Here is a 12,500-nt window from a genome sequence, read left to right on the forward strand (position 1 = left end):
ATATTCACTCATACATAAACTTACAAGCTGAGCAAGTTTCTGTAGTCGCCTATATGACCTCGCCTCATCACAAATAGAACACGAACACATTTCAGACGCAGTCAATTCTAAGAATTGTAAGTTAACAGTGCCCTGCTGGGCTGGGGTAGCAACAGAACTTGGCCAACGACTGACAAATGAATATTTCTTGTCATTAAAGGAGCACAGTACCTGAAAATTCTCGAGAGGACAGTTCACTTTCCAAGCAGTCAACGGACCTTTCGTCCCCAGTACTAGTAGATCGATACTCGAATACCCCAAAGTGTTTTAAAGTGCTTATGAAGCAGCCTTTATGCATTCTACATGGAAAGGAGGCGGGTTTATTGAAAGCCTCTTGTGTCTGGTAAATATGTTCCCTAAGTACCTATCCTCTTCCCTTGGGGTATCTGGCTGGCTGGTTTTATGATCTTGCATATTTCGATTTGGGTGGGAGAGGGCGCCTTTGTTCAGTGTTCAGTCCTTTGTGCCACTGATGGAGGGAGTGCCATGCCACTCTGTGCCATGCAGGCTCAGTTATGAAATTTCATTTTTTTGGTTGTATTAACTATAAGGATGTGTTGACTTTTTTTTGCAGTATTACCGGGTTTTTAATCGTTTTTAATCAGCTCTTACGGGTTGAAATACATGTTGCTAGTATGGAGATGTCTTTACGTAAGCATGCACTAAATTAAGCCACCCTATTCATTTCCTACTTTTGTTTTCCCTGACTGGGCGACTGAAGGCCACTTAAGATAAGTGTCCTGTCGGTTGTGGTATAAAAAAAATTACACATGAATAAATTTTCTTTGCGTATACACTGGTATACATGCATGAATTAGGAAGGCTTTTAGATATACTGAATTCCAAGAAATCAACCCTAACCTATTTCTCTATTTCTCTCCCTATAAGCTCAAGTTAACTTTTCTCTTCTATTGAATACAGTAGCTACGTCAATTGCCCGCGCGTTCATATGCAAATGTCGCTTTACTTTGTTTGAATGCGCGCGCCTTTGTGTGTCTATTCAGGTGGCCATCTTGTTCATGGCTTTTTGAAGCTGGATCCCATTGTGGCTCTAATTGCCTTACGTAAGAGAGGGATTACTGGAATGGCTTCAGGGAGAAATTTTTCGCCCAGTTCTTAACGGAGAGGGGAAATTCGGTCGGTGATTTCCTTCAAGACGAAGGAAATGGCAGATGTTTTGGCTGTTTGTTCAGTTAAAGAAAAAATCGTGTATGGAGGAGAATAGAAATGCAAATTGTAATTTGCCGAGTTGGGTTGACGAGGATTATTTAGACGAAACACACACATACACGCGTATAAATATGTTTTTGTTTTTTGTGTTTGTACTATATATATATATATATATATATAATATATATATACTATATATATGTATATATTTTATATATTTATATTTATTTATAATAAATAAAGAAATATATATATATGTTATATTAATATCTATATATATATATTATATATATATATTTTATAGTCTCTCATACATAATTATATAATATATATATATCTATATTATATAATAGTATATATATATATTGATATATATAACTGATATATTTATATTTATATCTATTACACACACTTATAGAAAAATATATACATATATAAGTAAATATATGTGTATATATATGTTTATGTATATATGTATATGTACGTACATACATACATACAATATATACGTATATATATAGATATATACTATAAATCGATAGATAGACAGTCAGATAGATATATACCCATGTGGTAAGAGTATTACAGCGTGATAACTTGGATTAGGTCTCGGATTTGATGTAGATTATCCTGTGGCCTGACCGACTAGATTATCCTTGTAATGATGAGATATGAAGGGAATTCATGCTATCATTCCACTTTGTAAAATGAGATTTATATACATGTTTTGTGTGCTGCCGTGTGCGTGTGTGTATAAGTCTATTAACCAAGTGTCGAGTTATATCAATTATTCTCTCTCTCTCTCTCTCTCTCTCTCTCTCTCTCTCTCTCTCTCATTTAACTTCAGTACTCGCAGTTATGTGGTAGCAGTCACACAATTACAAGAATAGTTGTCTGTGGGAATAATACCCTTGAAATCACTCTCGACGTGGTTTGGAAGTCACGTAAAGCCGTTGGTCCCGTAGCTGAATAACCACTGGTTCCATGCAACGTAAAAGCACCATACACACAAACAATACCCTTGAAATCAACCTTATATATGTTTTGCCGCGTTTGCAGATTTTCAGTTCAGTATTTCTCCCTTCGCATTTCCCATTTCATTTAGTTTCTTTTAACCCCTCTGGGTTCCGATGACGTGCTTCTACGTCATTGCTTTCCAATCCCGGGGTAGGTCCAAAAAAAGGAGGCCCATTATGCGGAACTGTGTCCTCCGGGTAGCACCAGAAGGGTATACTACCCCTCTGCTTGAAGTTACGACCCAAGGTTCCCTTCTGCGCCTGGAGGTTTTGGCGAATCTCATCAAAGCTCGTTTTCTATATCGTTTGAGTACGCCTCTGCATAATCGAGTGGTAGGACAACTTAAAAATATCGGTGGCATTTAATTGGGTGCTGTTACCTTGTCTGCTGTCTAATGGTTATTTATTATGCTATTTTGATATTTTTCCGACGTATATGACTCTCTCTCTCTCTCTCTCTCTCTCTCTCTCTCTCTCTCTCTCTCTCTCTCTCTCTCCCCCCGGTGATGGAAATTCATTTATCGGTGTGGTTCGGATCCCACAATAAGCCGTAGACCCCATTGCTAAGTACCCAATTGGTTTCTAGCCACGTGAACTAAAATTCTAATCCTTCAGGCCAGCCTTATGAGAGCTGTTATTCAGATATACTTAACTTTCTCTCTCTCTCTCTCTCTCTCTATCTCTCTCTCTCTCATCTCTCTCTCTCTCTCTCTCTCTCTCTCTCCAACCGATAAGAGGAATGACGCTTGCTTGGTACCACTGTCGTGACAAGTAAGCTTCGACTGCAGCTAAATAATCAAACACGGAAGTTCCAGGTAAATGATATGGTTGAAAATCAATTTAATTCCATAAAATTCCGCAAGCGGTAACTCTCTTAATCTCAGAAAACCTGTGACACAGACACTTATATATATTACAGAATATTATATATATATATATATATATATATATATATATATTATATATATATATGCAGAATGTACATATATGTTATACTTACATCATATTTATATATATACGTATATAATTTACATGTTATAGCAATGAGTCCTATTAGTCATTCTGTTCAGTCATTGCATCTGCCTCGAACACTTCAATTCTATCGTTACCTCAATTATGATTTTACTTATATAACCTTCCTACCTCCAGAAGTGGTTATGTGCTTAGGCCAAAATTTCTCATCGTCTTTGTGACACATTCAGCCTCCTCAGCGCCTCAGCGGCGTGGCTGGTATTATTAGCGTCCTACCTCGGTGGTCGCGGGTTCGATTCTCGGCCATTCCATTGAGGAGTGAGAGATGTGTATTTCTGGTCATAGAAGTTCACTCTCGACGTGGCTCGGAAGTCACGTCAAGCCGTTGGTCCCGTTCCTGAACAACCACTGGTTCTATGCAACGTAAAAACACAATACAAACAAACAAACAAACAAACATTCAGCCTCCGGTATTTCCTGTGTCATAACAATCTGCCTTTCCAAATATTGATTGGTAAAATTATTTTAGGATGAGGACACCACTTTGCCATATTTTCAAATCACTCAGTCTGCCGTGTTTGTTTTTCTTGGCTTTTCAATTTATGTTGGGATTAATCTCCACTCTCTTTTTTTATTCCATTTTGCGGGGTTCTCTCCTCCCCCTCCCCCCTCCTCCCCCCTCCTCCTCCCCCTCTCCCCCTCCCCCTCCTCCTCCTCCCCCCCCTCCCCCTCCTCCTCCTCCCCCTCCCCCTCCCTCCTCCTCCTCCCCCTCCTCCCCCTCCTCCCCCTCTCCGCCTTCCCCCCTCTCCTCCATCCTCCACCCCTGGGGAGGATTTTGGACTGACAAATGGGACACTTGTACCTGAAGGGACCCGTAACACACTGTGGCACACTTTGCTTGTCATACTAGTGCTTGAAGGCTGCGACCAATTGCTTCAAAGCACGTTCCCTAAATCCCTTGAATGTGTCTGTGCATAATCGAATGGAAGGTAGGACCGTCTCTCTCTCTCTCTCTCTCTCTCTCTCTCTCTCTCTCTCTCTCTCTCTCTCTCTATTATTTTGTGCACGCATACACATATGATAAGGCTGTCTTTATCCCCTCCCCATTCCTCTCTCACCGCCCTCCCCCTCTTATCTAGGAGGTGACCTATTTTCTCATTTGTTTATCAGTTAATATATTTAAACGTTTTAGGCCAAACGTTCAAGCGGTTATACCACGCCCGGCAAATTTGAAACATCATTTTGTGATTATTTCTGTTAATTGGACCTATTTCGTTGTCATTTCCAACAATTAAACTTTGGCCAATTTCAGTGGTAAACTCTAATAGTGACGTAAAAGGTGAAGCCTTAAAACGTACGAGAAGCTGATTTATACGTTGGTGTTCATCATCAATTGAATTCAACCAACTGTATTGGTATTATTAGTTTTGAAAGTCAGTTCTATGCCTTCGTTTGTAATCTACATAGAAAGCTTATAAATTTGTCACTTGTATTTTTAATTTTAGTTGGAATAGAAACAACAATAATCTGAATTTCATTTGTTGGTCTTTAACATTTTCTGTTTTATTTTTTTTATGTCGCTTTTGCAGTTTTTCAAATTGTAAACCAGTCTTCAAAAAGGATTAATGCATATGTAATCAAGAACATTTACATTTTATGAACAACGTGAAGCACTGTTTACTGCGACACGGCTGAAACTCTCTCTCTCTCTCTCTCTAGCGCATTCAGTTCTGATATCTCATTCACGAAAGCACACACAAACATCGCATATTGACTTTACGGCTTAACACCGGGTCTAGACGCGCGAATATTGAAAGGTCTGGAAGCACGATCGAAGCTCCACGTCATATCGGTGCTTGCAAGCAATCACAAATAGCTGAGGAACGCCGTTACGCGAGACTGCCGTGCGTGTGCATGCATAAACCTCGCTTGCTAAACGACGGGGGAATACGTCGGATAGCAATTGCTTTTATTTTGATAACGTTAAGGGTAACGTATCACTTGGTGTCGCCATTCGAGAGAGAGAGAGAGGGGGTTATTTGTCATATTGGTTTGGGAAACGTTTTGACTATAGAGATTCACGTTATCTTCCGAAGTCTAACGTTAGTGATTGTGATGGTTTTATGTGGTTGCAATTCGTTTAGGTCTTACAGTTCTCCCTGTAGATTTGATTTTAAGGCTGTTGACAACATCATCGCCTCTAGATGAGTGTGTTAACTCTCTCTCTCTCTCTCTCTCTCTCTCTCTCTCTCTCTCTCTCTCTCTCTCTCTCTCTCATCATCATTATCATCATCATCTCCTTTTTCTGCCTCTTCTGTCTTTATACTGCTCTTCAAAAATGATATCCGTCTTAATAAACAAAGGCAATGAAAATGCCAGTCATTAGCCTAACAGCGAACCCAAGCCCTTCCACGGAGAGAAAGTTCCCTTCCAAAGAGTACTACACGGCTTCACGGACGCTAACAAAGGATTAACTTTCGACGAAAGACAAGCGCATAAAATTCCCCCCAAACAAAGGGTTACGCGATTGTTCAGCTCTGCAAAGTTTGCAACGTTGGTTGATGTCTCTTCAAATACCCTCTCTCTCTCTCGGAGATTCCTCGTCTGCCAACTTCGCTGGGGCGAAAAATTGCAAGGGTATCGGGTTAGCGAAGGCAGCGTAAAGATTTATTAGATATATTTTTTTTTTTTTGTTTTTTTTTTATGGCCTTTGGGTTATTGTTTATTTTCGAGTACTGAGCGAGAACTTATTTTCGTGCGTGTTCATTTATATGTTTTTAGAATACTTGGTAATATACATATATGTATATACATACACACATATGTATATATGCTTGTATATTCATGTTTATACATATTGTATATACATACATATAATATATATACACATATATATGTAGTATATATTATATTATATATTTTTATAGATGTAAATATATATAAATATTATATATATATATATATATATATAGATATATATATATGGCGTATATACTATACATATTGTATATGTATACATAATAATATACATTATAGTATATATATATATATATATATATAATATATTATATAATATGTGTGTGTATGTGTATACATTCATCTATTAAAAGGAGCCCATAAAAACGCCTCTTTTAGAAAACCACTAACTCTCTCTCTCTCTCTCTCTCTCTCTCTCTCTCCTCTCTCTCTCTCTCTCTCTCTCTCTCTCCCCGTATTTTCCATGCTATTAAAACAAGCAAATTATTATTGCTGAAGAACAAAAAATATTACTAATTACTAAGTCTTGACCTCTAGCTTATACCACACGACAGGACGCGCAGTGAATCACAACAATAAAACACAAGTATTATAAAACATGAGAGCGATTGATCATTGGTGTCTTCCAGTCAAAACACGCACGACAGACATTTCTGTAATAACGTCTCGAGAAATCCCAATCTGGCAACTCCAGTTGAGTGAAAGATTACGCAACTATCGGTCGGGGAAAATAAAATTCTCTCCTCAACGGGCGCCAAGCTCTCAACGAATGACTCAAATTTATGTACACGTAGCCGAGGGGGAAAAATATTCAGCCCGGGAAGTTTACTGTATGAGCCATAGTGGTCTGTCGGAGCCGTGTGTGTCTCTGTTAGCAAGGACTGGGAGGAAAAGAAAGGCAGAGGGGGCCACCTGTTGCGGGGTTTGCCACGACCTTGTTTTGTTTCTTTGGCAGTCTGTTCCGTTTGTTCGTCTACGATGACTTTTGTTAAATATTTGGGAATGTTGTAGCGGGTTTAGTTAAATAGTTGGGAATTTTGTAGCGGGTGTTGTTAAATAGTTGGGAATTTTGTAGAGTGTGGTGTTAAATAGTTGGGAATTTTGTAGTGGGTGTTGTTAAATAGTTGGGAATTTTGTAGCGGGTTTAGTTAAATAATTTGGGAATTTTGTAGTGGTGTTGTTAAATAGTTGGGAATTTTGTAGCGGGTTTTGTTAAATAATTGGGAATTTTGTAGTGGGTGTTGTTAAATATTTGGGAATTTTGTAGTGGGTGTTGTTAAATATTTGGGAATTTTGTAGCGGGTGTTGTTAAATAGTTGGGAATTTTGTAGCGGGTGTTGTTAAATAGTTGGGAATTTTGTAGCGGGTGTTGTTAAATAGTTGGGAATTTTGTAGCGGGTGTTGTTAAATAATTGGGAATTTTGTAGCAGTGTTGTTAAATAATTGGGAATTTTGTAGTGGATGTTGTTAAATATTTAGGAATTTTGTAGCGGGTGTTGTTAAATAGTTGGGAATTTTGTAGCGGGTGTTGTTAAATATTTGGGAATTTTGTAGCAGGTGTTGTTAAATAGTTGGGAATTTGTAGCAGTGTTGTAAATATTTGGGAATTTTGTAGTGGATGTTGTTAAATATTTAGGAATTTTGTAGTGGGTGTTGTTAAATATTTGGGAATTTTGTAGGGGTGGGTTGTTTAAATAGTTGGGAATTTTTTTATAAAAAAGCGGGTTGTTGTTGAATATTTGGGAATTTTGTAGCAGTGTTGTTAAATAGTTAGGAATTTTGTAGTGGGTGTTGTTGAATAATTGGGAATTTTGTAGCGGGTGTTGTTAAATATTTGGGAATTTGTAGCGGGTGTTGTTGAATATTTGGAATTTTGTAGTGTTGTGGGTTGTTGAAATATTTGGGAATTTTGTAGTGGGGTGTTGTTAAACAGTTTGGGAATTTTGTAGTGGGTGTTGTTAAATATTTGGGAATTTTGTAGTGGGTGTTGTTAAATATTTGGGAATTTTGTAGTGGGTGTTGTTGAATATTTGGGAATTTTGTAGTGGGTGTTGTTAAATATTTGGGAATTTTGTAGCGGGTGTTGTTAAATATTTGGGAATTTTGTAGTGGGTGTTGTTAAATATTTGGGAATTTTGTAGCGGGTGTTGTTAAATATTTGGGAATATTGTAGCGGGTGTTGTTGAATATTTGGGAATTTTGTAGTGGGTGTTGTTGAATAATTGGGAATTTTGTAGCGGGTGTTGTTAAACAGTTGGGAATTTTGTAGCGGGTGTTGTTAAATAGTTGGGAATTTTGTAGCGGGTGTTGTTAAATAGTTGGGAATTTTGTAGCGGGTGTTGTTAAATAGTTGGGAATTTTGTAGTGGGTGTTGTTAAATAGTTGGGAATTTTGTAGCGGGTGTTGTTAAATATTTAGGGATTTTGTAGCGGGTGTTGTTAAATATTTAGGAATTTTGTAGCGGGTGTTGTTAAATATTTAGGAATTTTGTAGCGGGTGTTGTTAAATATTTTGGAATTTTGTAGTGGGTGTTGTTATTAGTCGTGTTAATCCCATTACTTTTGTTTATGAATGCAACAAAATTGTTTTCTGGAAGGCTTAATCTAGCGTCCATTCAACCACATATCACAATCTAGCCGCCTTAGTGGGCAGAAATTTCGAAGTCATAAAAGACACTTTCGAGGAAACTCTCAAAACCTCTTACTCTGGCAACCCAACACGGGCGACGAGCGACAAATGATGAAATATCTGCCAAAGGGGGAAAACTTCATTTCCACGGGAAATATATTTACAACTCTTAACCATTTGTGATGGATATAGGAAAGGAAACTTTAGCGGGAAATGTAATTTAGATTTGTTAGGTGATTCGCAGAAACGTTGGTAACCATTTGTGAATGTTTCTCTTTTCACTGGATTGTGGAAGGTGGGATCCATTATTAGAATAACAGGATGAACATAATGTTTTGGTTTTGTTCATTCATTCTGCGTTTGGAACATATTCCGTTTCTTAATTAGCAAAGTACGTGGTACAGTGTTTAACCCCATATATATACATACACACATACACACATACACACATCATATATATATATATATATATATATATATATATATATATATATATATATATATATATATAAATGTAATGGGGAGATTCCCGCATTATTCATCTGGTAAGCGTGTAGCACGAATGTCGGCAAACCAATACACACAGCCCCTCTCTCTCTCTCTCTCTCTCTCTCTCTCTTCTCTCTCTCTCTCTCTCTCTCTCTCTCTATAAGCGACCCCTCTCTCTCTCTCTCTCTCTCTCACTAACAGGTAATGAAAATGAGAGAGTTGCATCATCAAAAATAAACATTTATTAACAGTGAATAAATAATGAATCAATTCTATTAAAACCCAACAGTAAAATGTCTAATAGTAATGGTAGTCACCATTAGTCACCAAAAAGTCTACACCCCTCTGGGAACTCTTTGTCGGTACCCCATTGCCAGTTCTGCCAGAACCGCCTGTTTCAAAGACACAGAACACATCCCGGTAAGTACACACACAAGATTAACAATTAGAGATTAACAATCAGATATTACCACAAAATGACAAATAGGTAACAAGCCAGTCTTTGGCTAAAGTACTTCAACACTCACCCAAGCAACCGGAACACTACAAACACTATGTAACAAAGACTCCCGGTGAGCGTCACGGCATCTTGCCTTTCTCTCGAAGACGCCTCTATCAAAATCCCCCATAGATTGGGTATTCAACATTATTAACAGAAAGAGGGCGCACGCACATACGAACACACAGTTCGTTAACGCCTCACGATTACTGGCCGCAACCAGTTTCACAAAGGCACTTTGAGAAGAGTTCATGAACTTGTGTCAGCGCATGGCTAACTTCCAAAAAACAAAAAAAAGGAGAAAAGAAAAGAAACCAATCAACGGCACTTTTTAACTATTCCTCCCGTAACTCACTTAGATTTGTCAAGCAATTATATCTGCTGAACTCATAGAAAAAAGAAAAACAAAAATAATGTGTTGTTAGTTCCTCCCAATATTCAAAAAAGATTTCACCACCCTTGACAGCATTACGGCACCCACGTATTAGTATATATATAAAAAAACTCAGTATCAGAAATATCATCATCAGCAAAATCACCAACATTGCTATCATCAAAATCACTGGTATCAGTATAAAAAAAATATCACCAATGTTAATGCTTGTCCATTCACCAAGGAATTCAACAAAAAAACTCAGCAAAAGTTCAGCAAGATTCAACACAATTCACCAAGATTCAGCCAGACTCATCAAGATTCAGCAAGACTCATCCCCAGTGAATCACTGAAATATTCTCCAAAGTTACAAAACTCAACAAAATAATTAACACAAGATATCTCCCATTAATTCATTGTTATAATTCTCCATGAATAATTATCTGTAATAATCATAAAATAATCTCCCATGAAATATCTCAAATCTCTCGTAAAACAAGTCTCCCGTAATGATAATTATACTTCAGCAACCCTCCTGTGACACATCTCAAGTATAATAATTATTATTAATAATAATAACTCTCCATAGCAACAATTCTCTTGCAAAGATCTCAAGTAAGGGTGAAATTCAAAATAGCATACAACAGTATTGCTGAACCTCATGACACACAATTTCTCCAGATGCAACACCATTTACGGCACCGGGCATTATCATTCGGCACCATTTTCAAAGTAATTTCTCCAACACAATAAAAAAAAATAATAATCTGTGTCTCCCCAATATATTTGTGTCTTCCAAGGCATAAGGAAAACATACACCCATACAATGTATTTCAATTCTCTTTTATTTCCTTTTCTCTTCCTCCAAGAGAGAAAAAAAAAATCTTTTCTAAAAAAAAGACTCTACGGGCGTTTCACTTCATCAACTAATCAATCAGCTGATGTCCTAGCATTTCATTGTCAAGGGCAAACCCATCCCCCAACACCCCGACACAAAGAAAAAAAAAGGAGTTCACCCCCAATGAGAGAAAAAAAAAAAGGTTTCTCCCTCCCGTTAGAACAACCCCTCAGTCAAGCGGCAGAACACTCCCCCGAGGCATACGCTAGTACCCATCTCCCTTGAACAGTGTCTGAGGACCCCCTCCCAAGGTATACACTAGTGCCCATCTTGCAATCCCCTCTTAGGGAGGCCAGTAGTACCCTCCATGCAACTATCACCCGAGGCATGCCATACTCCCCTTGCTATGTGCTGAGCCTATAAAATTCAGTGACCGCTCTTGTCTCCAAGCCAAACATGCTTATCTAAGCACAGTTCACATGCATAGGAAAAAAAAAACATCTTAATACACCCTCATATTTTAAACAAAGACGAATACGTCTATTATAAACACGCGTGAATAAAGAAAACACGTCACTGCTACTATGGGGAAAGAAAAAATGTTTTGACCTCTTGAACCAATCCCATTACACTGAAATATTTAAAACAACCCTCCCCTTCAAAACAATAGTTTTTAACACTCACCACTTCATAATGGGAACAAAAAGAACTCGGAATTCACGTAATGCACGGCAGTGATACATGCACGATTGTCTCGGGATGCACTCGTCATTGCACAAGCAAAAGTCACACTGAGTGCGCCCACTGCTCCTAGGCTGACTCCCTGGGAGAAATGCTGAGTCCATTAAAATCCTTCCTACTCCCTTCTGTTACCGGACGGATAGATATTTCTCATTTTTTCTCACTAAGTAACTGAAAATAAAAAATTTAACAGTTTTCCACAATCCCACAAAGGCTTTGTCGTTCGAAAACTATCGCTAAGCCATAACCCATAACCCCTTTATTTTCTAACTGGTCACCTATCTTTACATAGGCGTTCCTAGGCATAAAAAAAACTCTTTTATACCACTTTTTTAACCGCTAGCCACCAAATCCTGTAATGGGGAGATTCCAACATTATTCATCTGGTAAGCGTGTAGCACGAATGTCGGCAAACCAATACACACACCCCCTCTCTCTCTCTCTCTCTCTCTCTCTCTCTCTCTCTCTCTCTCTCTCTCCTCTCTCTCTCATCTCCATCTAACAGGTAATGAAAATGAGAGAGTTGCATTATCAAAATAAACATTTATTAACAGTGAATAAATAATGAATCAATTCTATTAAAACCCCAACAGTAAAATGTCTAATAGTAATGGTAGTCACCATTAGTCACCAAAAAGTCTACACCCCTCTGGGAACTCTTTGTCGGGGATCCCATTGCCAGTTCTGCCAGAACCGTCTGTTTCAAAGACACAGAACACATCCCGGTTAAAGTACACACACAAGATTAAACAATTAGAGATTAACAATCAGATATTACCACAAAATGACAAATAGGTAACAAGCCAGTCTTTGGCTAAAGTACTCAACACTCACCCAAGCAACCGGAACACTACAAACACTATGTAACAAAGACTCCCGGTGAGCGCCACGGCATCTTGCCTTTCTCTCGAAGACGCCTCTATCAAAATCCCCCATAGACTTGGGTATTCAACATTATTAACAGAAAGAGGCGCACAC

General features: G+C 38.1%; 1 protein-coding gene across 4 annotated transcripts in view; it reads right to left on the reverse strand.

Moving 5' to 3' along the window:
• LOC135203614 (uncharacterized) overlaps positions 1 to 12,500 on the reverse strand; it is a 383,148-nt gene that overhangs the window by 237,798 nt on the left and 132,850 nt on the right. Inside the window, exon 1 of one of the 4 annotated variants that reach the window (XR_010311975.1) lies at positions 3,369 to 3,843. The exons of the other annotated variants lie outside the window; for them this stretch is intronic. The gene's annotated coding sequence lies outside the window, so the exon portion shown is untranslated. Of the gene's footprint in view, positions 1 to 3,368; positions 3,844 to 12,500 lie in introns of those variants that run through there. 4 annotated transcript variants of the gene reach the window in all.

Source organism: Macrobrachium nipponense, chromosome 36 (assembly GCF_015104395.2).
Source record: "Macrobrachium nipponense isolate FS-2020 chromosome 36, ASM1510439v2, whole genome shotgun sequence".
Classification (NCBI taxonomy): Eukaryota; Metazoa; Arthropoda; class Malacostraca; order Decapoda; family Palaemonidae; genus Macrobrachium; species Macrobrachium nipponense.